This window comes from Bos mutus, chromosome 28 (assembly GCF_027580195.1).
Source record: "Bos mutus isolate GX-2022 chromosome 28, NWIPB_WYAK_1.1, whole genome shotgun sequence".
Lineage (NCBI taxonomy): Eukaryota > Metazoa > Chordata > Mammalia > Artiodactyla > Bovidae > Bos > Bos mutus.
The window spans coordinates 40,760,017-40,785,357 of NC_091644.1; the positions used below are offsets into that span (position 1 = coordinate 40,760,017).

The following is a 25,341-nucleotide window of genomic DNA, read 5'->3' on the forward strand; positions in this document are numbered from 1 at the left end:
TTTTTTTTGGCTCTCGAAGGCTTTGTTAGAGACATTGTTTTCATACAGCAGGCAGTCAGATTCAGGTGTAAATTAGTCAGCTGTGGTCATCACTTTTAACTGATACTCAGAGTATTCTCTGGTGATGAGACTGGCTTCCTTAGGCGTGACCCAGAGGAGAGGAGTGTTAGCAGCGGGTGGGGTTGGGATCGATGACCTCTATTGACCATGATTCTAACTGCCCCTCTGTCTGCCTCCAGCCCCTTCTGCCAGCTTTCTTCCTACAGCCCTCATTTCCCACCCGAGGCTCCAGACTGTTTAAACCCCCCGGGGACTCCTTTGTTTTCTCTCCTTAGAAGCATGTGCCCTGCAATGCTGATTTCAAGAGGCTAATTGGGTGGCATCCAGAAAGAGCACATCCGGCACTTCAGAGATGCATTTGCAGGGAACCTCAAAGCAAGACGTTGGCAGCACAGTTTCAGGGGAACATACGGAAGAGGGAAGCCACCCATGGGAATCCTGGAGACAAGCTGGGAGAGGACTTTTTGCACTGAGCCGGGTTGCGAACAAGTTTCAAGCGGCAGCTCAACCAAAACCAGTGTCAGGCCTCATCTGGAAGTGGGCCCCCACCCGTAAGGAGTGGGCGACTCAGACTGGCTGGACTCTAACGGCAAGAAGTTGCCACACTCCCTTCCCCTCCATGAAGGCTACCTTCACTGCCTCTCCACATCCCACACTATATCCTTAGGCTCTTTAGAGGGAACACAAACCCACCACGGTGGCTCAGCAGTAGAGAATTCCAATGCAGGAGACCTGGGTTCGATCCCTCGGTCAGGAAGATGCCCTGGAGGAGGAAATGGCAAGCCACTCCAGTGTTCTTGCCTGGGAAATCCCAGGGACAGAGGTGCTTGGTGGGTTACTGTCCACAGGGTCTCAAAAAGAGGTGGACACAGCTTAGCAACTAAACAACAACACACAACTGTTACTTTATCAAAATACCTAAAACATGAAAAACAATGCACTTAAAATACTCCCAACCATATCAAAATTAACATAGGATTATTCGGAGAAGGCAATGGCACCCCACTCCAGTACTCTTGCCTGGAAAATTCCATGGACGGAGGGGCCTGGTGGGCTGCAGTCCATGGGGTTGCTAGGAGTCGGACACGACTGAAGCGACTTAGCAGCCGCAACATTCATTTAACATTACATCTATCCATTACACATTAAATTATTACTCATAAATACACTGCATTTGAAAATAATTTGTGGGTTAGAATTTCTAATCCACAAATTTCTGAGTAAGCTCATGTTTGGATGAGACACAGCCAACAATAAATTGAAGGTACTATTTACTGCTGCTGCTAAGTTGCTTCAGTCGTGTCCGACTCTGTGAGACCCCATAGACGGCAGCCCACCAAGCACCCCTATCCCTGGGATTCTCCAGGCAAGAACACTGGAGTGGGTTGCCAGTTCCTTCTCCAATGTATGAAAGTGAAAAGTGAAAGTGAAGTCATTCAGTCGTTTCCGACTCTTTGTGACCTCATGGACTGCAGCCTACCAGACTCCTCTGTCCATGGGATTTTCCAAGCAAGAGTATGGTAGTGGGGTGCCATTGCCTTCTCCGGGTATAATTTGCAATCATTCTTTATTCTATAAGGACTGATTGTTTTCATATCAGGTTCTGGAGATTCAACCTTGAATGAAAAGGACAAAGTTTTGCCCCTAGGGAGAAAGTCTTTTCAACATGAAATGACATCCAGTGTCGGGTGTTATTACCCAATGATGTGGGTGGAGCTGTCAAGGTTGGAGGGTCTACAGAAGTCAGACCCAGACTCCAGCAGCCCTGGCTGCTGACTTGATCATCTTGTATGTTGTTAATTCACAACTACAGAATTTGATGAAGTATGAAGGGAATGTCTTATTGTGTGGAGATATTTTTTCATATGAGGCCACCTAAAGAAAAGAACAGAGACCAGTAGCCATAATTCAAGGTTATATTTTAATTATTTTTATATCTCTGCTGCTGCTGCTAAGTTGCTTCAGTCGTATCCGACTCTGTGCACTTAGCATATCACAGAGCTCAATAAATAACTATGAAACTAAAAAACCTAAAATATAGGGCTGGTATTACAGCTATGTTTTTTTTTTTTTTTATTCTTTGGATTTTATTGTTGAATGTTGCTTAATGTACTGGCCTGTGTAAATTCCTTGATTGTGATTACCCAGAAACTATTTTTACACACAGTGAGGCATTTCTTATTTCTGTAGCTTAGTTATTCCTCATTTTACCCTATAAAGACTTATGTTTAAGTGCAAGAGAAGCAGACTCCATAGTGGAAAATATCAACAAAAATAAACACACAAAAAAATTTTCCCCTGCCACCCAGTAATAAGTAGTATAAACATTTTGGTGAATCTGTAACTGGAGGATCAAGAAGTCCCTTACTCAGGGTAAAGGAGGTGTTGTTGTTTAGTTGCTAAGTGGTGTCTGACTCTTTTGCGACCCCATGTACTGCTGTAGCCCACCAGGCTCCTCTGTCCATGGGATTTCCCCGGCAAGAATACTGGAGTGGGTTGCCATTTCCTTCTCCAGGGGATCTTCCCAACCCAGGGATTGACCCTGGGTCTCTTGCTTGACAGGTGGATTCTTTACCACTGAGCCTACGTGGAAGTCCATATATAAATGATATGGATATTGATATAATAGGTATCTCCCTTACCAGGAATAAAAGATTATATATCTTTATGCTAGTTATTGTCCATTTACTGAAGCAAGTGAGGGACTCTCTCCTGTCAAACCTTAGTCCAGCCGAGGGTCATTGCAAAGTTTAGCCCTATTTGTGTGTGGCCCAAGATTGGCCGCTGAAGGTAGATGGCCATGGCTGTGTTGTTAGACAAGGCATCGCGCTGGATCCTGTTTCTTGTGCATCAGAAGAGATTTGTCAGCGTCTGAAAGTAGGAGGCTGAACAAGGTGGAACTATATTCCTCTGCTGGAACATCACCTCCAGTGTAGACAAGGCAACTTTTGGATATTATGTGGCATTGAAGAAAACCTATCTCTTCCTTTCTGTTGATTTAAATTGTGAAATCTGAGATGCAAGCCTGTATGTTTCACCTAGCAGATGGCCACTGGAGGGTCCCAGGAAGAACAAGGTGTATGTCCACCTCACAGCAAATAAGAGACCTCATCGGGACGCAATGCTGGATTTGAGGTGAAGTGTTTTTCTCTTTCTGACTTACTTTAGTCATGTGATAGTCTCCAGGTTCATCCACAGCTCTGCAAATGGCACAATCCCGTTCCTTTTTATGGCTGAGCAATATTCCATTGTATGTATATACCACATCTTCAATCCAGAAAAAATTATATGGATGAACTTATTTGCAAAGCAGAAATAGAGGACAAGTGCATGATACCAAGTGGGGAAGGAGGGATGGAATGGATTGGAAGATCAGGATTGACGTGTATACACTTGATATTATGAATAAAATAGACAACTAATGAGAATCTACTGTATAGCACAAGAGAGCTCTGCTCATTGCTCTGTGACCTAAATGGGAAGGAAATCCAAAAAAGACAGAATATATGTATATGTATAGTTGACTCACTTTGCTCTACAGCAGAAACTAACACAACATTGTAAAGCAACTATACCCCAATAATTTTTTAAAAGTGTTTCCCAACCCAGGGATTGAGCGTTTGCCGTCTCTACTCACTTCCCAGCACAGCAGCTTCGCTGACTAGCTCAGAATTTGGGAGTAGAGTGCATTATTGCCCTGATGGTAGAAGGCAGTAGGATTCTAATCCTGCAAGAAAGCAGTGGGTTTTTCCAAAAGAATAAGGTAGTTTGTACTACTTAAAATAGAAGTGAGTGGCTGTCCTTCCAAGGAAAGAGAGAGGACAGATTTCAATACAGGGAGTGCCTCTATAAAATGTTAATTTCTTCTTTAGACTTCAGGAAGAGTCATATTTAGCATTCAGGATAACTTTTAGCTATTGATCCCATTTATTATTCCTGTCCCTACACTTACACATGTGCAGACTTGCACAGGTGAAGTCACAGGACTTGATGAAGGGCCATAAAGGAAATGTGTCCACCAACGTCACCACCCCCAGAGCACCAGTGATGCTGAGTCTTTCTATCCAAAGTACATATGCTTTTCCACGTGTCTGATTCTATCTTCATGGCTTTCAGGAGTGTTTCCAAGTTTTATTCACATGTTCAGATATGGCTAAGTATTTTTTTATGCCACATCAATATTGTAGATGAAATCTTTGTTTTCATCTTCTAATAGGTGTTCTACTCTTTTATGTTCTATTTCTCTGTGTAGAGACTATTAGGCATGTGTGTGTTAAACTGTTGACTAATATTTCAAAAGGGACTTCCCTGGTGGCCCTGTGGTTATGAATCTGCCTTGCAGTGCAAAGGACATGGGTTCCATCCCTGGTCGGAGAACTAAGACCTCACATGCTACAGGGCAATGATGCTTGCCTTGATGCTGGGAAAGATTGAGGACAGGAGGAGAAGGGGGTGACAGAGAATGAAATGGTCAGATGGCATCACTGATTCAATGCACATGAGTTTGAGCAAGCTCTGGGAAACAGTAGACAGGGAAGCCTGACATGCTACAGTCTATGGGGTTGCAAAGAGTCGGACACGACTGAGCAACTGAACCACAACAATATTTCAAAGACAATGAGAAGTAGTAGTGACTTTACTATTCCTGATTTTAGCAAGGATGCCAGAGTATCCTCATCAAATAAGATGCTAGTTTGGGAGCTGAGATAGATATAGAGATCTATAGAGATAGATATACAAGATATAGTATACTTGTATACTTTTTATGTTTAGGAAGTATCTTGACTTCTTCTATTTTTTTCCAGGGTTTTTCAGCACCGATGGAAAAGATCATATGACTTGCCCTGTGATTCAGTAGTATTTTGAATTACATTAAAGGATTTAAAGATATTTAATTATCCTTGTATTCTTGGAATAGATCCCACTTGGTCATAATATATTATTATATATTCTTGGAACTATTTTATTGTTATATATTTTTCTGGGAACAAACATTAAATAAATTTTTACTATGTTAGTTTATCCATAACACTAAAACAAAAAAGGAAAAAATAATTAAATGATAATGCACAATATTTTTCACTGTTTATATGCTGTGCTGTGTGCTCAGTCACTAAGTTAATGTCTGATTCTTTGCAACCCAATGGACTGTAGCCCACCAGGCTCCTCTGTCCATGGGGTTTTCCAAGCAAGAATAGTGGAGTACATTGCCATTTCCTTCTCCATGGGATCATCCTGATCCAGAGATCGAACCCACATCTCTTGCGTCCCTTGCATTGGCAGGTGGATTCTTTGCCACTCAGCCACCTGGGAAGCCCCTTTATGTGCCAGTCCTTTATAATTTTCTAAAGATTACTTTGTGACTCTCGGCTAATTTAGGATTTAATTATTAGGTTTTTCAGATTTTAACATATTCCATTAATCTGAGCAATTTTAACTATATTCTTCCCTGATCCAGTGTGTGTGGTGGCAACACAGTTGTTCGACATGATTAGGTCCAAATTATTTGATTTCCAAGGGGGCAGTCTCTGGAAATGTCTGTATTTTCAGTTGCAAAATTATTTCTTTCCTTTTCAGTTAAGAGAAGTCTTTCCATTCAATCTTGCCCTGAATCTAATAAACAGACCAATATGTTTCTATTTCCTTTTATGACTCTTGGAAAATGCATTTTACTTTCCAACTTTGTTGTTATAAAGTTGGCTCCTTGTCTAGTTTGTTTCCCCGTCCTCTTTTTCCTTTTTCATAAGCTATGGTAGATTATTTTGTTTTTTCCAAACATTTACTTTCCCCTCTGCCGTATTGCCAAGCAGTTATAGGATGTTCGTGCCTCCAATGAGGGGGGAATCGCTCAAACTCTACTGACGTTGGACCTGGGCCCTGTGACGTGCTCCCACCAATGGAAAACAAGCAGAGGTGGTAGATGCCATGTTTTAGCAGGAATTTTGAGTCATTGAAAATTTCATAATTTATACAACCACCAAAATGGTCTTGATTCTTTGGGAAGCTTTTTAACTTTTTTCTAGTGCTACTGTCATAATGCAAAACATTTTTGAAACTTCAGTTTCGAAATTGTCTTCAGAGTCAGTTTTAGAAAACTTAAAATGTGCCAGATCTTCTTTTTTGAAGGCATATATTGTTCTTTGAAAACAACCTGAAGTTAATCACAGTCAAACACAGCCAAGTGCATTGTACCAGTTAAGAGTATGAGCTTAGGTTAAGGTAAATTGAAAGCGAAAGTGGCTCAGTCATGTCTGACTCTTTGTGACCCCATGGATTGTAGTCCACGGAATTCTTCAGGCCAAAATACTAGAGTGGGTAGCCGTTCCCTTCTCCAAGGGATCTTCCAACCCAGGTATCAAACCCAGGTCTTCCACACTGCAGGCAGATTCTTTAGCAGCTGAGCCATAGGAAGTCCAAGAATACTGGAGTGGGTAGCCTATCCCTTCTCCAGGGGATCTTCTCCACCCAGGAATCAAACCGGGGTCTCCTGCACTGCAGGCAGATTCTTTACCAACTGAGCTATCAGGGAAGTCCTGATTACAGTAAACCTGTATTCAGATCACAGCTCTTCCCTTCAGTTTCCACAACAGTTTTCTTAAAGTAACAAATGTGAGCAGTAATCGTGCTAGTTGTTTTCAGGAACCAGCATCCATTCTCACTTCCTTCTCATCTCTTCACTGTAACCCAGGGAAGAACTAGATTTCTCAGACAACCTTGCTTCCAATCATTTGAATGGAAGGAGATAACCCCTTGTGAAATTGGGGCATGGTGGCCAAATTCATGTCACTTCTCTGGACGAGGGCAATTGTGCATAGGCTTGTGTGCCCAGGGAGGTGAGGTGTAGAAATTGGATCTGAAGACAATTCAAAAAGAGGAATTAGACTCATTAAAGTAAGAATATCATCTCATGGAAAGCCTACCTTTTAAACATTAGTCCCTTGAATGAATAAGCTTTGGTCTATTGGTTGTTATATACTTCATTAATTCTTAATCATTCTTCGGAGTATTCTGCTCAGATCTTCCTTCTATGTTAGGGAACATAAGGATTATTAATCAGGGAAAGAAAGAAATATCTCCTACCACTACCATTTCTATTTTTTCTCCTTCTGAAACCTCTGGAACAGGGAAGAATTGACTTGACCAGTTGCTTCTTGTATTTTTCATGACTATTGTCCTGTGATTCAATGACACCAGACAAAAGTCTAATTAGCACTCCACATGGGGAAGTTGTTGTTTAGTCAACCAGCCGTGTCTAACTCTTTGTGACCCCATGGAGTGCAGCATGGCTGGCTTCCCTGTCCTTCACTATCCCCCTGATTTGCTCAAACTCATGTCCATTAAGTTGAAGATGCCATGCAACCATCTCATCTTCTGTTGCCCTCTTCTCCTTCTGCCCTCAATCTTTCCCAGCATCAGGGTCTTTCCAGGGAGTCAGCTCTTCACATCACGTGGCCAAAGCAATGGAGTTTCAGCTTAAGCATCAGTTCTTCCAATGAACTGATTTCCTTTAGTATTGACTGATTTGATCTCCTTGCAGTCTAAGGGACTCTCAAGAGTCTTCTCCAGCACCACATATTGAAAGCATCAGTCCTTCAGTGCTCAGCATTCTTTATGGTCCAACTCTCACATCCCCACATGACTACTGGAAAAACCATAGCTTTGACTAGTCGGACCTTTGTTGGCAAAGTGATGTCTCTGCTTTTTAATTTGATGTGTAAGTTTGTCATAGCTTTTCTTCCAAGGAACAAGCATCTTTTAATAGCATGTCTGTAGTCACCATCTACAGTGATTTTGGAGCCCAAGAAAATAAAGTCTGTCACTGTTTCCATTTCCTCCCCAACTATTTGCCATGAAGTGATGGGACTGGATGCCATGGTTTTCATTTTTTGAATGCTGAATTTTAAGCCAGCTTTTTCACTCTTCCCTTTCACCTTCATCAAAAGGCTCTTTATTTACTCTTTGCTTTCTGTCATTAGGGTGGTGTCATATGCATATCTGAGATTACTGATATTTCTCCTAGCAATCTTGATTCCAGCTTGTGCTTCATCCAGCCCAGCATTTTTCATGATGTCCTCTGCATTTATGTTAGATAAGCAGGGTGACAATATACAGCCTTAACATACTCTTTTCCCAATTTTGAACCAGTCTGTTCTTCAATGTCCAGTTCTAACTGCCACTTCTTGATCTGGATACAGGTTTCTCAGGAGATAGGTAAAGTGGTCTGGTATTCCCATTTCTTTCAGAATTTTCAACAGTTTGTTGTGATCCACACAGTTAAAGGCTTTAGCTTAGTCAATGAAGCAGATGTTTTTCTGAAATTCCCTTGCTTTTTCTAAGATTCAACAGATGTTAGCAATTTGATCTCTGGTTCTTCTGCCTTTTCTAAATCCAATTTGAACATCTGGAAGTTCTCAATTTATGTACTGTTGAAGCCCGGCTTGGAGAATTTTGAGCCTAGCTTGAAAGATTTTGACATGACCTTGCTAGCATGTGAAGTGAGTGCATTTGTGTGGTAGTCTGAACATTCTTTGGCATTGCCCTTCTTTGAGATTGGAATGAAAAGTGACCTTTTCCAGTCCTGTGTCCACTGCCGAGTTTCCCAAATTTGCTGGCATACTGAGTGCAGCACTTTAACAACACCATCTTTTAGGACTTGAAATAGCTCAGCTGGAATTCCATCACCTCCACTAGCTTTGTCTGTAGTGATGCTTCCTAAGGCCCATTTAACTTCACACTCCAGGATGTCTGGCTCTAGGTGAGTGATCACATCATTGTGCTTATCTGGGTCATGAAGATCTTTTTTGTATGGTTCTTCTGTGTATTTCTACCACCTCTACTTAATATCTTCTGCTTCTTTTAGGTTCATACTGTTTCTGTCCTTCACTGTGCCCATCTTTGCATGAAATGTTCCCTTGGTATCTTCAATTTTCTAGAAGAGATCTCTAGTGTTTCCCATTCTATTGTTTTCCTCTATTTCTTTGCACTGATCACTGAGGAAGGCTTTCTTTTCTCTCCTTTCTATTCTTCGGAGCTCTGCATTCAGATGGGTATATCTTTCCTTTTCTTCTTTGCCTTTCATTTCTCTTCTTTTCTCAGTTATTTGTAAGGCCTCCTCAGAAAATTATTTGCCTTCTTGTACTTCTTTCCTTTTGGGATGGTTTTGATCACTGCTTTCTATACAATGTTATGAACCTCCATCCATAGTTCTTCAGGCACTCTATCAGATCTAATCCCTTGAATCCATTTGTCACTTACACTGTATAATCACGAGGGATTTGATTTAGGCCATAACTGAATGACCTAGTGGTTTTCCCTACTTTCTTCAATTTAAGTCTGAATTTCAAGTAAGTAGTTCATGATCTGAGCCACAGTCAGCTACTGGTCAGTTTTGTTGACTGTATAGAGCATCTTCATCTTCAGTTGCAAAGAATAAAATCAATCTGATTTCAGTATTGACCATCTGGTGATGTTCAAGTGTAGAGTCATCCCTCGTGTTGTTGGAAAAGGGTTGTTTGCTATGATCAGTGCATTCTCTTGGCAAAATTCTGTTAGCCTTTGCCCTCTTATTTTGTACTCCAAGGCCAAACTTGCCTGTTACTCAAGGTATCTCTTGACTCCCCTATGATGAAAAGGACACCTTTTATTGGTGTCCTTTAAAGGTCTCATAGGTCTTCATTAGAACCATTCAACTTCATTTTCTTCAGCATTAGTGGTTGGGGCATAGATCTGGATTACTCTGATATTGAGTGGTTTGCCTTAAAAACAAACTGAGATCATTCTGTCATCTTTGAGATTGCACCCAAGTACTGCATTTCAGACTCTTTTGTTGACTATGAGGGCTACTCCATTCCTTCTAAGGGATTCTAGCTCACAGTAGTAGATATAATGGTCATCTGAATGAAATTCACCCATTCCCGTCCATTTTAGTTCACCAATTCCTAAAATGTGATGTTCACTCTTGCCATCTCCTGTTTGACCACTTCCACTTTACCTTGATTCATGGACCTAACACTCCAGGTTCCTATGCAATATTGTTCTTTACAGCATCGGACTTTACTTACACCACCTGTTGCATCTATGACTGGCATCTTTTCCACTTTGGCTCAGCTTCTTCATTCCTTCTGGAGCTATTTCTCCACTCTTCTCCAGTAGCATATTGGACACCTCCCGACCTGGGGGGTTCATCTTTTATTGTCATATCTTTTTGCCTTTCATACTATTCATGGGGTTCTCAAGGCAAGAATGCTGAAGTGGTTTGCCATTCCTTTCTCCAGTGGACCATGTTTCAGAAGGTAGACAGAACAAAAACTACAATTGCAGAAGACCCAGGGAAGGGATTTACCTTATTCACATGTCGTGTGGGTGTCCAGGCTTCCAAGGGAAGGAGTAGGGGACCAAAACTGGTCTCAAGAAGGGCAGATTAGACTATCATATATGCATAAATCTGGAGTGCCAGAGATCAAAGAGCCAAGTACTTTGAGGAACAGAAGTTCCTAAAAAGAAAGAAAATGATGTAGAAAGAAGGAAGACCCTAATTATAAACTTTGAGTAAGTTGTAATCATATTGAAGATGAACTCTGCTGCCAAGTTCCAATTAAACAGTTTACCAATAAACAGTGGGTGCCCATCAGCTCCTCCATTTTCAAAGGTTACCTAAGATAGACTGGTCATATATATTACAAGGGCTCCCCAAGTGGCTCAGTGGTAAAGAATCCCCCGGGTAATGCAGCAGACACAGGTTCAGTCCCTCAGCAGGTAAAATCCCTTGGAGAAGGAAATGGCAACCTATCAGTATTCTTGCCTGGAAAATTCCATGGACAGAGGAGCCTGGCGGGTTACAGTCCACGTGGTCGCAAGAGTCGGACAAGACTTAGGGACTCAACAGCAGCAACATGCATCACAAGCCATTGATATATTAGTTCAGTGACACCTAAATACTGTGCAAGACTCCGTAAGAAGAGAAGCGAATCAGCCAGTGCGTTAGCTAAAAGTCACTGCATTTTAATCATAAGACAACATGAAAATGGAATCAATGTGTTTCTGTCTCCTGGTAACATTGCTGTTTTCAGATTTTGGACTGAGGCAATCCAATATATCCTCCTTATAGGTAGGGATCCATAAGTTTAAGTTTCCTTATCTGTAGAAGAGGGATAACAGTAACTACCTGTGGGGTTGTTGTTATAATTAAGATTATTCATGCAAATCCCTTGGAAGTTCTCTGCTGAATATGGAATCATGTTTCTGCTCTTCTTCACATTAAAACTCCTCCCAAGGATTTTGTTTACTCTTATAATCTCCTGTGACTTTCTTTCCTTTTCTCCACTTACACTTCTCTTTCTTTTAAGTATTCCTCTCTTCCTACTTGTTCTACACGGTTCTATGGCTTTAAGCACTATCTATATGGCATCATCATTTAAGCACCATCACCAACTCTGAAAGATGGTGATGGACAGGGAAGCCTGGCATGCTGTAGTCCATGGGGTCACAAAGAGTCGGACACAATTTAGCGACAACACAACAGGACATGACTCCCTGGTCCAGCTTAAATATATGCTGCCTACTCAATATTCTGGCTGGCAATTTCCATTCCCTGCACCCCTCTTGCAACACACACACACACACACACTCACCCTCTTCCTCAAGCTCTTCTCTACCTCCATAATGATATCATAATGATATTTACTCACTTGCTCAGAACCCAAACCCAGGGCTTCATTGCTTTTCTTCCCTCACACTCTGGACAAATGATTATAAAGTGAGATACATGAAACCCAAGAATCAAGGCTGTGAGCACAACCATGAGCAAAGGCTGGTATGGAAACAGGTGAGAATTTGAGGAATAGTGAGTAACCCAGAGTAACTGGGAGGAGGTTGCTTAAGATGGGTTTGGAAGGATAGTCTGGTTACAGACAATGATCACCCTTGAATAAAAATTTTATTTTCTGGGCAACAACAAATGAAGATTTTGAGCCTGATCTAACCATTGGTTTAGGAAGATAACTTTGACCACGAATTTGAATTATGAGACATGCAAGACAAAGAAACCAATTAGAAACCTATAGCAATAGTTCAAGTGTGATGAAAAACTGGAAAAGATAGTGAATAGAGAAAATAAGAGAGATATAAAAACTTGAAATGCTAAAAGCATTAAGACTTTCCTGTTTGGATTTGGGATAAGGAAGAAGGAGTATAAGGTAATAGTGAGGGTTCTTGTCTTGTTTCCCAGAAGATAAATATGCCAGGAACTATGGTCAAAGACAGCTGAATGATAGACAGATTTTTAGAAGGAAAAACAAAATGAAATTGGCTTTAGACATGTTGAATTTGGGATGGTGTAGTGACAGGAATCTCCAGCAGAATCTAAAGCTCTGAAAAGAAGACAAAATCTGAGAATGATAGGAAAATACTGAGCCACATGTAGCTTCCCTGGTAGCTCAGACAGTAAAGAGTGCACCTGCAGTGTGGGAGACCCGGGTTCAATACCTGGGTCGGGAGCCACACACAGTTTGGAATCTGGGACCCAGCACCTAAAAATGGCAACCCACTCCAGTATTCTTGCTGGGAGATCCCATGGACAAAGAAGCCTGGCAGGCTACAGTCTTTGGGGTCACAAAAGAGATGCAACAACAACACTTAGTGAGCCAACAACCACAACCACTTAACATATGGGGGGTGCTCAATAAATAGTTTCAATTGTCTCATAACTTTGGGAATGATCTCTAGAAAGATAATGTTAAAATTGTTGGAGCAGATGAAATTACCCAGTGAGAAAGGAGATCTGAGGACAGAGGCTCAGGGTATCAATCTTTGAAGCAGGAGAAGGAATAATCAAGCAGCAATACTGACGCAGGATGAGACCTTGGTGGGTGTAGAGTCCTAGAACCCCAGAGGGGAGAGAGAGATTCAATGAAGAATAGATTTGTTTCAACACTGGACTTTGCTACCAAAATGTCAAGTGGAATGAAGACAGAAAACGCTATGGGATTTGGAAGGCCATACACAAAAAGAGTTTTAATGAGGTGGGGGAGACAAGAGTCACCCCCTGGGGACTACAGAGTGAGCATGGGATCTGAGAGCACAAGGATGCAGCAATAACTTCTAGTACTGAATCTTTATCCCAGATGCTTCCATGGTCAAGTTTCCCAGGTCTCTGGTAGTTGCATCAGCATGAATGAATATTTTAGCCCTTCAGTCCATACAGGTAACTATTTCTGATGAGCCCAGGAAACATGCCCATTTTGACAGTTCTATTCGACTTCCCATCGTGGTTCAAAACCAAAATACAATTTTTATCCCAACAACGCCACTAGGCTGACTTGTGGGAATCACATGTCTACCTCTGGAAATGTCTGGGGATAAAAGGTTTCATTCTGTGTGCCTTTATGAATTTTTTTCCCCCTAATTGGGGAAGTCTTTCAGTAGTTCAAGAAAATCCTTCACTTCCTCTATGGGAGAGAGGCGTATCTTTATGATTCAGGGAAAAGCATTATGGCAGAGTGAGTCATAGTGTCTTGATAATATAACAAAGGGAAAAAATAAGAACTAGGCAATTTGAGAGCAATTATTGCAATCTTCTTAGTGGCTATGATTTCAGATTTGCCATAACCATCACCAATGAATAGCTGATTTAACAAGAAAGTGGTTTAACAAGAGAGAGAAAGGGAGAAGGGGTGGGCTGGGGTGGGGAGAGCAAGGAAATGATTCAATGTTGGTTCCCAACCTCCCCAACTGAGTCAGTCTCAATTCCCGACGTGGATGGGCTGGTGTCATCCCCGAGGACACTTGCTTTGGGTCAGTCTTCTACTGGCCTGTCTCCTGACTGCTTTTAGAATTCCATTCCGGGCATCTAGCAGGGCACAGCCTCCCAGGACAAGGTCCAGACCTGACTCCATGCACCTCAAGTACTGCTTGTTCATGGGAAAGAAACACAGAACCAAAGAAACCCTTTATCTGTGAATTCGTAGTCTAGAATCTTCCTTACATCTGAGACCTACCATGGTTCATTGGCCTCACAGTAGGAAAGAGCTCAGGGTCTTCCAAGCACAAAATATCCAGACGGGGAGTTCCCTGCTAGTCCAGTGGTTAAGACTCTGCGCTCCCAATGCAGGGAACTCAGTTTCCATGCTTGGTCAGGGAACTAAGATACCGCATGCCGCAACTAAGAGTTCGCATGCTGTGACTAAAGATTCCTCATGCTGCAACTAAGACCCAGAGCAGCCAAATACATGAAATATTTTTAAAATATCCAGACACTTTAATTCACTTCAAACCCCTTGAGGTTAAGTGTCTCTCTGGTGACTGCCAGCTCTTCAAGCCCAGAAGAGATGCCTATGTACACTTGTCCTTAAAAGTCAAAACTCCACTTAGCAAGATCCCACTTGGCTTGTGCCGGGCATGCATCTGATTTTCCTTGTGTGACAAATAATTAATTAGAGATTTCCTGTGCTTTGTGTGGGACCTGCCATTGCACAAAAGTCTTTTACATGTTTATTTTTTCCCCCCAGAGTTACAACGTATCTTTTGCCTCCCCCTGGCCTCATTACTACTTTCTTATTTTCTCCCATCTTTTGTAAGAGTGCATGTTTTATTGTCATCTTCATTTTTAAAAACACCCTTCAGCAGTGTCTTTGCCCACAGCAGGGATTATCAAAGTCTTTCTGGGTCCCCTCATGTTCCTGTCAAGGAATTCTTACTCACTCTGCTTGTAAAGAATGGAACTCTGGTGGACACAAAGCATCAGACACTTCCATCCCGATGAAGAAAGCCTTGGTGCAGGGCTCCTATTTACAAAGACTCCTATGGAAGCAGAGTCTCCATTCCCAGCATCTCCAGCTGTGTGGTTGTTACAGATGCTTTTATCCTGCTGAGAGCAGGAGTCCCCAGTGAAGGCGAGATAAATGCCGGAGCCCAGCCAGAGTCCCTTCAAGGTTAATAAACGAAGAGGGTGCTTTCGAACCAGAGTTCACCCTGGAGCTCTCAAGTCATCAGGAACTGCTACTTTTCCTTTCCCCTCTAAAGAGGAAAAGCAAATAAATTAGGTAAGAAAAAGAGATGGAAATCATCAAAGCCCTAAGAAGGAAGGATCAGTAAAAGTTAGGAAAGTAGGTGGTTGAAGTGGGGTGGAGATAAAAAGGATGGAGCGTCAAGGGACAGGGTACTGAAATACACCTTTGGAAGGAGACCAAGAGCTGGGGTAACTCACAGGGGCCTGGAATCTGCATTCCTACATTGCTCAGGGGCTAAGGATGTGAAATGTGTGGGGGCCAGGTAGGGGGAATGTTTTGGCTCTGGTCATTCAAAGCCAAGCTCTAGTTCATATGCAAGTCTGCAGGTTGGGAGGATGCTTTAGAAGGAGCCATGAGTGTTTATGATTATTTACCCCTCAGCTAGGCTGGACTGAGTAGATTAAACAGACGTTCCCCAAAGCACTTTCTATGTCAACCTTTCATGTTCTCTTGAGTATCTGAGACCACTCTGGGAGTTGGGAGAAGGGGCACACAAAGCCACAAATGTGAAACACGTTTTTTAATTGAACAAGAAAGGATCTCTTTATTTAAGTATATGTACCTGATTCTCCAGAGAAACCAAGATGATTTCAAGGAACATCCCAAGAAATACTAATCAATAATAAAATAGAGCAAAATTTATATAATAAACAATGCACAAAGTAAAATGTTATGCAAAAACATTTACATTATTAACACAATGTAATAAGCAAATATATTAATAATTGTATAATATACTATAAAAACTATAAGATTAAATTTTTAAAATCAGAATACTAAAATACAGAGTTAAAGAACAAGTAGAAATAGAAAACCCCACATACAACTCAAGTTATTCCCTTTGGGGCATACACAGTGGTCTTGACTGGGTTGCATTCACCCTTAAATTGATTCTGTTCACTTTCTATACTAGAAATTTTCCTCATTTTAAAGCCTATATATGCTGATTTATCTTTCAGTTCTTTCATTTATATTGATCTCTTTGTCTTTCCACCATGCCAAATGGAAGGGTTTATTATTATCAATTTCAATTTGCAGATATTCAAACAAAGGATCAAGAAGACAACTGGCAAGTGGGAAATGACTTCAGTCCAGGTCTTTGGTCTTCTAAATCCTGGATGCTTGTGGGACCCCACACACTTACCTGGAGAGAATCCAGACCTTCAAGAGGCAGAGCACAGACCTACAAGAGGGCAGCATCGGTGAGGAGGGCAGTGAAATGCCGCTGCAGAGTTGAAGCTGCTCGTTTTAATGGCAGAAATTGCCCAGCTGTGATTTGCCTGCTGTGGTAATTGTGGATATATCCGTGACAAGAGGAAGCACCACAAAATCAATGAAACCAATCAATACCTGGTCGGGAATCCCCTCAGCAGAGGAAGGACTGCTTGCAAGCTGGTTGCTGTCGTCAATTTGTTCCCTAATTTAAGCTTCATTGCAAATGCGTCACTCTTCCTTACCTTTTACTCCAGAATTCTCACTCCTGGGAATTCCTCCCAGGAACAAAATTCAAAGGAAAGGAAAATCTATATGCATGAAAATATTGTTGCAGCTTTGTCTATAACAGCAAAATATTGGAAAGATTTAATATCTCTCAAGAAACCTACATGCAGGTCAGGAAGCAACAGTTAGAACTGGACAGGGTTCAGACTGGAACAGACTGGTTCCAAATAGGAAAAGGAGTACATCAAGGCTGCATATTGTCACCCTGCTTCTGTAACTTATATGCAGAGTACATTATGAGAAACACTGGGCTGGAGGAATCACAAGCTGGAATCAAGATTGCCGGGAGAAATATCAATAAACTCAGATATGCAGATGACACCACCCTTATGGCAGAAAGTGAAGAACTAAAAAGCCTCTTGATGAAAGTAAAAGAGGAGAGTGAAAAAAGTTGGCTTTAAGCTCAACATTCAGAAAACGAAGATCATGGCATCTGGTCCCATCACTTCATGGCAGATAGATGGGGAAACAGTGGAAACAGTGGCTGACTTTATTTTTGTGGGCTCCAAAATCACTGCAGATGGTGATTCAAGCCATGAAATTAAAAGACGCTTAGTCCTTGGAAGAAAAGTTATGACCAACCTAGATAGCATATTCAAAAGCAGAGACATTACTTTGCCATCAAAGGTCCATCTAGTCAAGGCTATGGTTTTTCCAGTGGTCATGTATGGATGCGAGAGTTGGACTGTGAAGAAAGCTGAGCGCCAAGGAATTGATGCTTTTGAACTGTGGTGTTGGAGAAGACTCTTAAGAGTCCCTTGGACTGTAAGGAGATCCAACCAGTCTATTCTAAAGGAGATAAGACCTCGGTGTTCTTTGGAAGGAATGATGCTAAAGCTGAAACTCCAGTACTTTGGCCACCTCATGAGAAGAGTTGACTCATTGGAAAAGACTCTGATGCTGGGAAGGATTGGCGGCAAGAGGAAAAGGGGACGACAGAGGATGAGATGGCTGGATGGCATCACTTACTCGATGGACGTGAGTTTGAGTGAACTCCAGGAGATGGTGATAGACAGGGAGGCCTGGCATGCTGCAATTCATGGGGTCGCAAAGAGTCGGACATGACTGACTGAACTGAAGTGAACTGAATGACATAGGAAAGAAATAGAGGAAAATAATAAAATGGGAAAGATTAGAGATCTCATCAAGAAAATTAGAGATACCAAGGGAACATTTCATGCAAAGATGGGCACAATAAATGACAGAAATGGTATGGGCCTAACAGAAGCAGAGGATACTAAGAAGAGGTGGCAAGAATACAGAAGAACTATACAAAAAAGATCTTCACGACCCAGATAATCACGATGGTGTGATCACTCACCTAGAGCCAGACATCCTGGAATTCAAAGTCAAGTGGGCCTTACTTCGAAGCATTACTACGAACAAACCTAGTGGAGGTGATGGAATTCCAGTTGAGCTATTTCAAATCCTGAAAGATGATGCTGTGAAAGTACTGCACTCAATATGCCAGCAAATTTGGAAAACTCGGCAGTGGACACAGGACTGGAAAAGGTCAGTTTTCATTCCAATCCCAAAGAAAGGCAATGCCAAAGAGTGCTCAAACCACCACACAATTGCATGCATCTCACATGCAAGCAAACTGATGCTCACAATTCTCCAAACCAAGCTTCAATAGTACATGAACAATGAATGTCCAGATGTTCAAGCTGGATTTAGAAAAGGCAGAGGAACCAGAGATCAAATTGCCAACATCCTTTGGATCATAGAAAAAGCAAGAGAGTTCCAGAAAAACATCTACTTCTGCTTATTGACTATGCTAAAGCCTTTGAATGTGTGGATCACAATAAATTGTGGAAAGTTCTGAAAGAGATGGAATATCAGACCACCTGACCTGCCTACTGAGAAACCTGTATGCAGGTCAAGAAGCAACAGTTAGAACTGGACTTAAAACAACAGACTGGTTCCAAATAGGGAAAAGAGTATGTCAAAGCTATATATTGTCACCCTGCTTCTTTAACTTACATGCAGAGTACATCATGAGAAACGCTGGGTTGATGAAGCACAAGCTGGAATCAAGATTGCTAGGAGAAATATCAATAACCTCAGATATGCAGATGCTACCACCCTTATGGCAGAAAGAGAAGAAGAACTAAAGAGCCTCTTGATGAAAGTGAAAGAGGAGAGTGAAAAAGTTGGCTTAAAGCTCAACATTCAGAAAACTAAGATCATGGCACCTGGTCCCATCACTTCATGGCAAATATATGGGAAAACAGTGGAAACGGTGACAGACTATTTTCTTGGGCCCCAAAATCATGGCAGTCATGAAATTAAAAGAGGCTTGCTCCTTGGAAGAAAAGCTATGACCAACCTAGACAACATATTAAAAAGCAGAGACATTACTTTGCCGACAAAGGTCTGTCTAGTCCAAACTATGGTTTTTCCAGCAGTCATGTATGGATGTGAGAGTTGGACTATAAAGAAAGCTGAGCACTGAAGAATTGATGCTTTTGAACTGTGGTGTTGGAAAAGACTGTTGAGAGACCGTTGGCCTGCAAGGAGATCCAGCCAGTCCATCCTAAAGGAAATCAGTCCTGAATATTCATTGGAAGGACTGATTCTGAAGCTGAAGCCCCGATACTTTGGCCACCTGATATGAAGAGCTGACTCATTTGAAAAAAATCCTCATGCTGGGAAGGACTGAAGGCAGGAGGACAATGGGATGACAGAGAATGAGATGGCATCACCGACTCGATGGACATGAGTTTAAGTAAGCCCCGGGAATTGCTGATGGACAGGGAGGCCTGGAGTGCTGCAGTGCATGGGGTCACAAAGAGTCGGACACGACTGAGCAACTGAACTGAACTGAACTGACACAGAAATAGGGATTTCCCAGGTAGTGCTAGTGGTAAAGAACCCACCTGCTGGTGCAGGGCACCTAAGAGACACTGGTTCTTTCCCTGGGTCAGGAAGATCCCCTGAAGGAGGGCATGGCAACCCATCCCAGTATTTTTGCCTGGAGAATCCCAGGCAAAATGGACATGAGGAGCCTGAGAGTCACAAAGAGCCAGAGAAAACTGAAGTGACTTAGGACAGATGGATGGACATAGGAATATCTAAGTTACAGCAGATCAACTTGATAGAACATTATGCAGCAACAAATACAAAGATTACAATGATTATGTAGCAAAATGGAAAATACCATCATCTTAAACATAAAAAGCAGAATAAAAAATATACTAGCTGCAATTTAATGAAAATATATTTTTGTGTAGATGAATAGAAAAATGAAGATTATACATGAATCTTTTAAAACAATTTTTAATGTTGTTCTTATAAATAAAATAATATAGGAAACAAAATAATGAGTGACTATTGCTTAATATGAACTTAACTGCTATTGGGTGTCTTTCTGTGTGTGCATTGTCTTACAATTTATCATGTAGATGTAAAACCAAGAGTTCTGAGAAACAACGCATATTTTCATTACTGGCTGAATGATTTTCACTAAGATTTTAACCTCTATAAATTTATAAATAGTCAAAAATTTATCCATCATCAGTTCAGTTCAGTTCAGTTGCTCAGTCATGTCTGACTCTTTGCGACCCCATGAACCGCAGCACGCCAGGCTTCCCTGTCCATCACCAACTCCCAGAGTTCACTCAGACTCATGTCCATCGAGTCAGTGATGCCATCCAGCCATCTCATTCTCTGCCGTCCCCTTCTCCTCCTGCCCCAATTCCTCCCAGCATCAGGGTCTTTTCCAATGAGTCAACTCTTCGCATCAGGTGGCCAAAGTACTGGAGTTTCAGCTTTAGCATCATTCCTTCCAAAGAACATCCAGGGCTGATCTCCTTTAGAATGGACTGGTTGGATCTCCTTACAGTCCAAGGGACTCTCAAGTCTTCTCCAACACCACAGTTCAAAAGCATCAATTCCTTGGTGCTCAGCTTTCTTCACAGTCCAACTCTCACATCCATCCATGACCACTGGAAAAACCATAGCCTTGACTAGACGAACCTTTGTTGGCAAAGTAATGTTTCTGCTTTTCAACATAGAAAGAACAATTTTTATAATAAGAATTCAATAAATATTTCTGGAGTGAATAAATAGACAATGGGAAGAGATCAAATTCCTGTCATGCACTTGAGCTGTTTCCAATAGATGCTTCAAACTCTTGAAAACAGAAGAGTAAAATCAATCAGTTCTTATGTGTTATTTTAATAATGAGAAGAGATATTTTCTGGACTGTTCTTCACTCTGGTGTCTGTCAGAACCTCCTTTCTCCAGTGTGAAAGTAAATGTGGTAGGTCCCTTTCAAGGCATGCTGCTGCTGCTGCTAAGTCACTTCAGTCGTGTCCGACTCTGGGCGACCCCATAGACGGCAGCCCACCAGGCTCCCCCGTCCCTGGGATTCTCCAGGCAAGAACGCTGGAGTGGGTTGCCATTTCCTTCTCCAATGCATGAAAGTGCAAAGTGAAAGGGAAGTCGCTCAGTCGTGTCCGACTCTTAGCGACCCCACGGACTGCAGCCCACCAGGCTCCTCTGTCCATGGGATTTTCCAGGCAAGAGTGCTGGAGTGGGGTGCCATCGCCTTCTCCCCTTTAAAGGCCTACCTATTTGAATAAAACACTGATTGCAGAAGTAACTCCTAAGAAGCAATGGGGAAGAGATGTAACTCCATCCCCCAGCCGCACTCTGACTTCACAGCCAACTATAGCTCTCTTAGATCTCTTCGATCTTGTGTTCCGAGGAAGGAGGCTTTGCCCAACTCCCTAACCCAGGACCAGAACTGGAATTACAGAAGGGACTGAGTTTTTGGTACTCTACCACCTGACATCATTGTTCAAGTGTCAAAACAAAATTCATCCCTTGTCTTTAAAATGGTAATATTTATATTTTATAACATAATATTTGTAATTATAAATATTATTAGTTACTTCCTTCAGATCATTTGATCATAACATCTGACAGTTGTCTTTTTATCACCAGTATGTGGCACACTCCCCAGTATGGTGCTGGGTACACAGTGGGTGCTTACAAGGGGGTAAATTCTGAGGCAGTGCTGGGGGCCTGGGCCCAAGTGCCCTGTCCTACCCAAGGCCCCACTTCCAGTCTCCGTGATCATGGCTTTTTTCTTAAAGAATTGATTTTTTGAATAAAAAGCAGAAGCACTTGGTACAAATTTTTAAAAGAACAGGACACAGAAAAAGTAAATCTCCTTCCAACCCTCTTCCCCAAGTTAAGTGGGCCCCTTTGCAGGGATATTTCTGCAGACGCAAGTAGGCATGTATAGAAAGACCTTTTAGCAACTTCAAAGCATTCCGTAGTGTGGCTGTGCCATAATTTATTTAAAAAGTTTGCTATGGATGAAAATTTAGCTTGTTTCCAATTTTCTCTCTTACAAACAATAGGGCTGTTAAAAAATATACTGAGGCATTTTAAACTTTTTAAGATTTTTTTTTTTTTTTGAGCAAAAATCAATCTGAATCAGTGCCAAACCAGAAGTAATTGGGAGACACCACTGACAGGAGGAAGAAAAAGTTTCACAGAGAAAATGTGGAAGCAAGGGAAGGACTGATTGGCTATAGTTCAAAGCCTAATTGGCTGTTTGTGACTGGTCGTCCTCAGGCCTCAATTTCATAACCTTGAAGCATTTACAGGCTTAGATGTGGGCTTGCTGGTATAGGTGCCAGGGCACTGGAGCTCCCCCAGGCTAATGGATTCCTCGTTTAACTGCTTTAACAGTATAAATGCATATGGCAACTCCGCTCATGTGTGAGTACATTTGTAATTTAAGCACCTGAATGAAGAATTTCTAGGAAGGATGAAGCAGAGAATGGTTGCTGAGAATATCTATACATTTGTGACTCTGTTGGGATCAGGTAATATTTAAGAATTTATTTACAGAGGTCTGATAATTTATGATGACTTTCTACCCAAAAGTTAACGTCATTCTCTGTATTCAATTCTCCTCTTGTGTTCTTCATCTTAAAATTTCCTTCAGACAAGGCTTATATGTTTCTTATTTATATTTGTTCCTAGCTGTTTTCTTTTCTTGTTGCTATTGAAAGTAGGTCTTTTCTTATACTTTATGTTCTGATTATTATTTGTATATGTAAAGCATATTGATTTTGGTAAGCTGATTGTGTTGTTATTTGTGTAAGTAAGTTTTGTGTTCGTTAATTCTCTTAGATTGTCTGGCTAACAATGACATCACCTGTCACTATTAATGTTGTATCTCTTTCTTTCCAGATTGTAACTCTCATTTATTTTTCTGGCCTAAGCCAGTACCTCCAGTAAAATATTTCAGTGTTGTTAGTGGACACTCTGTCCTGTTCCCCATTTAATAGTAATGTTATTTTCAATTGCTTCAAAGGGTCTGGAATAGAAAATTCTATCATTTTATGACTGGTTAATATCTGAAAGTAAGCATATACACACTTTTAAAGCATTGCTTTATTACAAACATTTTGTGCAATGTAAGTACATGACTCATCCTATAACAGAAAGATGAGACGAGTAAAGCTGTTACATTTTTCTATCCTCCATACTCCAGAAGATAAAAAAAAAAAGAAAAAAAAATTGTTAAAGGTGCACCAATGACTTGGGTAACATTTTTAGTTTAACACATAAAAAGTAAATTTCATGAAGTAATAAATTACATGACAAAATTCAAAGATTAGATAAGATGAGGGTATTCAAAATTAGAGCATCAAGTTACTTCTTAATGTAAGCCATTAAACAGTGAGTGTAAAGCTGCTTTCTCTAATGTTTTCTGAAAAACACCGATTAGATGGACGTTTTCAAGAAAATCTGCCTGTTGTCGGGGAGTAGGTGGTTGTTCCTGGCATGACTTTACAGGGGATGGGGAATGAATGGTGGATTAGGACAGTGGTGGGTGGCAGGTCCTTGAAGCCTGTCTGAGCCTAGACTTCATGGTCACAGTGCAGCGAGGCTCAACTCAGGGTGTGAGGAGCCAGGGTTTCCCTAGGCTCAGTTCTCTGATTCTTAAGCAGGAGTTCCAAGATGACCACCTGTTCTCAAGGGAACAAATAAGCTCTAGGGGAACAAATAGTCCCCCAAAGACATTGAAAGCACTTTAGTAAGAACACAGGTAAGAGTGGTCTACCTGTCTTCGGGGGTCTAACTGTTGCTTCTGGTCCCCTATTCACCTGCTCTGTGCTGTGGGTAATGTTCATCAGTCTCCCGAGGTGCAGTTCCATCAACTACAAACACCTGCCCCCTAAGGTTGGAGTAAGAATTAAGATGATAATGATTGCAAAGGTGTGGGAACAGTCCCAACACACACGTGAGCATTTTCATGCTCCTGTGCTGGGGAATCCACCCCTACTACACAGGGCGAATCGTTTCTAATATTACATGTTCATCTGATTTGAGGAAGATCATTTGATGTTGAAATTTCAAGAAGTTAGAAGGAGCCGGGAATGTCACTGACTGAGAACATGCCACGGCTCAGGCTGGTGGAAGACAAATGGCTGGCGTTCAGGTGCCAGCAGCTCAGTGCAGACTACCACGTGATTCATCATTGATTCTCTTGCATGGTGCCATGGAATCAGACCCAAAGTCATCATTTTCCACCTGCACTTGTGCTTGTGGTCCTGACTGTCTCCATAAAAGCTTAGCTTTTTTATTGTTATTGCTTTGTGGCTTTTAAATTCAAGTTCTAATCTCCTCTTATGTTGCCCTGACAGAAACTGTCCTATATTATGGTTTCGGATACACAGCCCTGGGTTTTTGGGGATCACAGTGGCTGAAGAGGGGTGTGAGAAGGTCGTGTGGGCAGAAGAAACACCCTGGCCTTGTGCAGGCTTCCTGGTTGCCTCTGACACCAGCACAGGCTAGGGATGAGCTGCAGCAGGTGGTTAAAGCATCATTCACCCACCTTGATCTGGCATCTCAACAAGGAGATGGATATGCTGCCCACTGGGGCACTGGAGAACACTTATTTGGGGCACACTCAGATAGTCATTAGCTTCCAGAATTTTCAGCTACATCATAACCTCACAGAATTATTCATGATGGTACCTGAGTAATATAAAATACTTGCGTTAGGTGACTCCCAAAATGTCTTGTGGGGTTTTTTAAGATGACACTTCTCAAAGTAGGGATTCATTAGAGACAATTCTGACTCTACAAGTTTTGCTTCACTGGAATTAATTCAAGGACTGAGGAATTCCATGTGCCATGTGACTAGTACATAATATTGCTTAGACATGATAAATAATTCAGGAATTTGCTCCATCATTGAAAAACACTGAAAAGCATTCCTAGAACAAACTAATTATATAATTACTAAAATATGCATAGTATATATTTTTAAGTGCTCACCAGAAAATTTTAGAAAAAACAATCAGAAAATTCATATGCTGTGCTTTTGCTTGTTCCCTGGACCACAGCCACCTGCTGGCTTAAGCAGGGCCATCTCCTGACGGAAGCACTGCACAGCATGGAAGGCTGAGCAAAGCACCAGCTGCCTTTGGTAATGGCAGTGTGACTTCAGGAAATGACAAAGATTGTCAACTGTCCATGGATCTGAATGAAGACAGGAGCGTCACTCCTCCTGTGAGCATCAAGAGACAGAAATATAAAAACACCAGTTAGTCAATTACACTTACGAACTGTGGCCAGTCCTTACTAACTCAACACTGCAAAAGTTTGGGGCTTTACTGGTAGCTCAGTCAGTAAAGAATCTGCCTGCAATGTGGGAAACCTTGTTGGGGGCCAGCGTGAGGCACTCCGCCCGTGGCAAAGGTCATGAGGAAGGAGGCTCGACATACTCAAAGGCGAGATCGAG

At 41.7% G+C, this 25,341-nt stretch overlaps 1 protein-coding gene across 1 annotated transcript in view; it reads right to left on the reverse strand.

Moving 5' to 3' along the window:
• Positions 1-15,686: 15,686 nt before the first annotated feature.
• The window catches only part of DISC1 (DISC1 scaffold protein), a 430,157-nt gene continuing 420,502 nt past the window's right edge, over positions 15,687-25,341 (reverse strand). The window contains exon 14 of the mRNA XM_070364536.1: positions 15,687-25,107. The gene's annotated coding sequence lies outside the window, so the exon portion shown is untranslated. The remainder of the gene's footprint in view (positions 25,108-25,341) is intronic.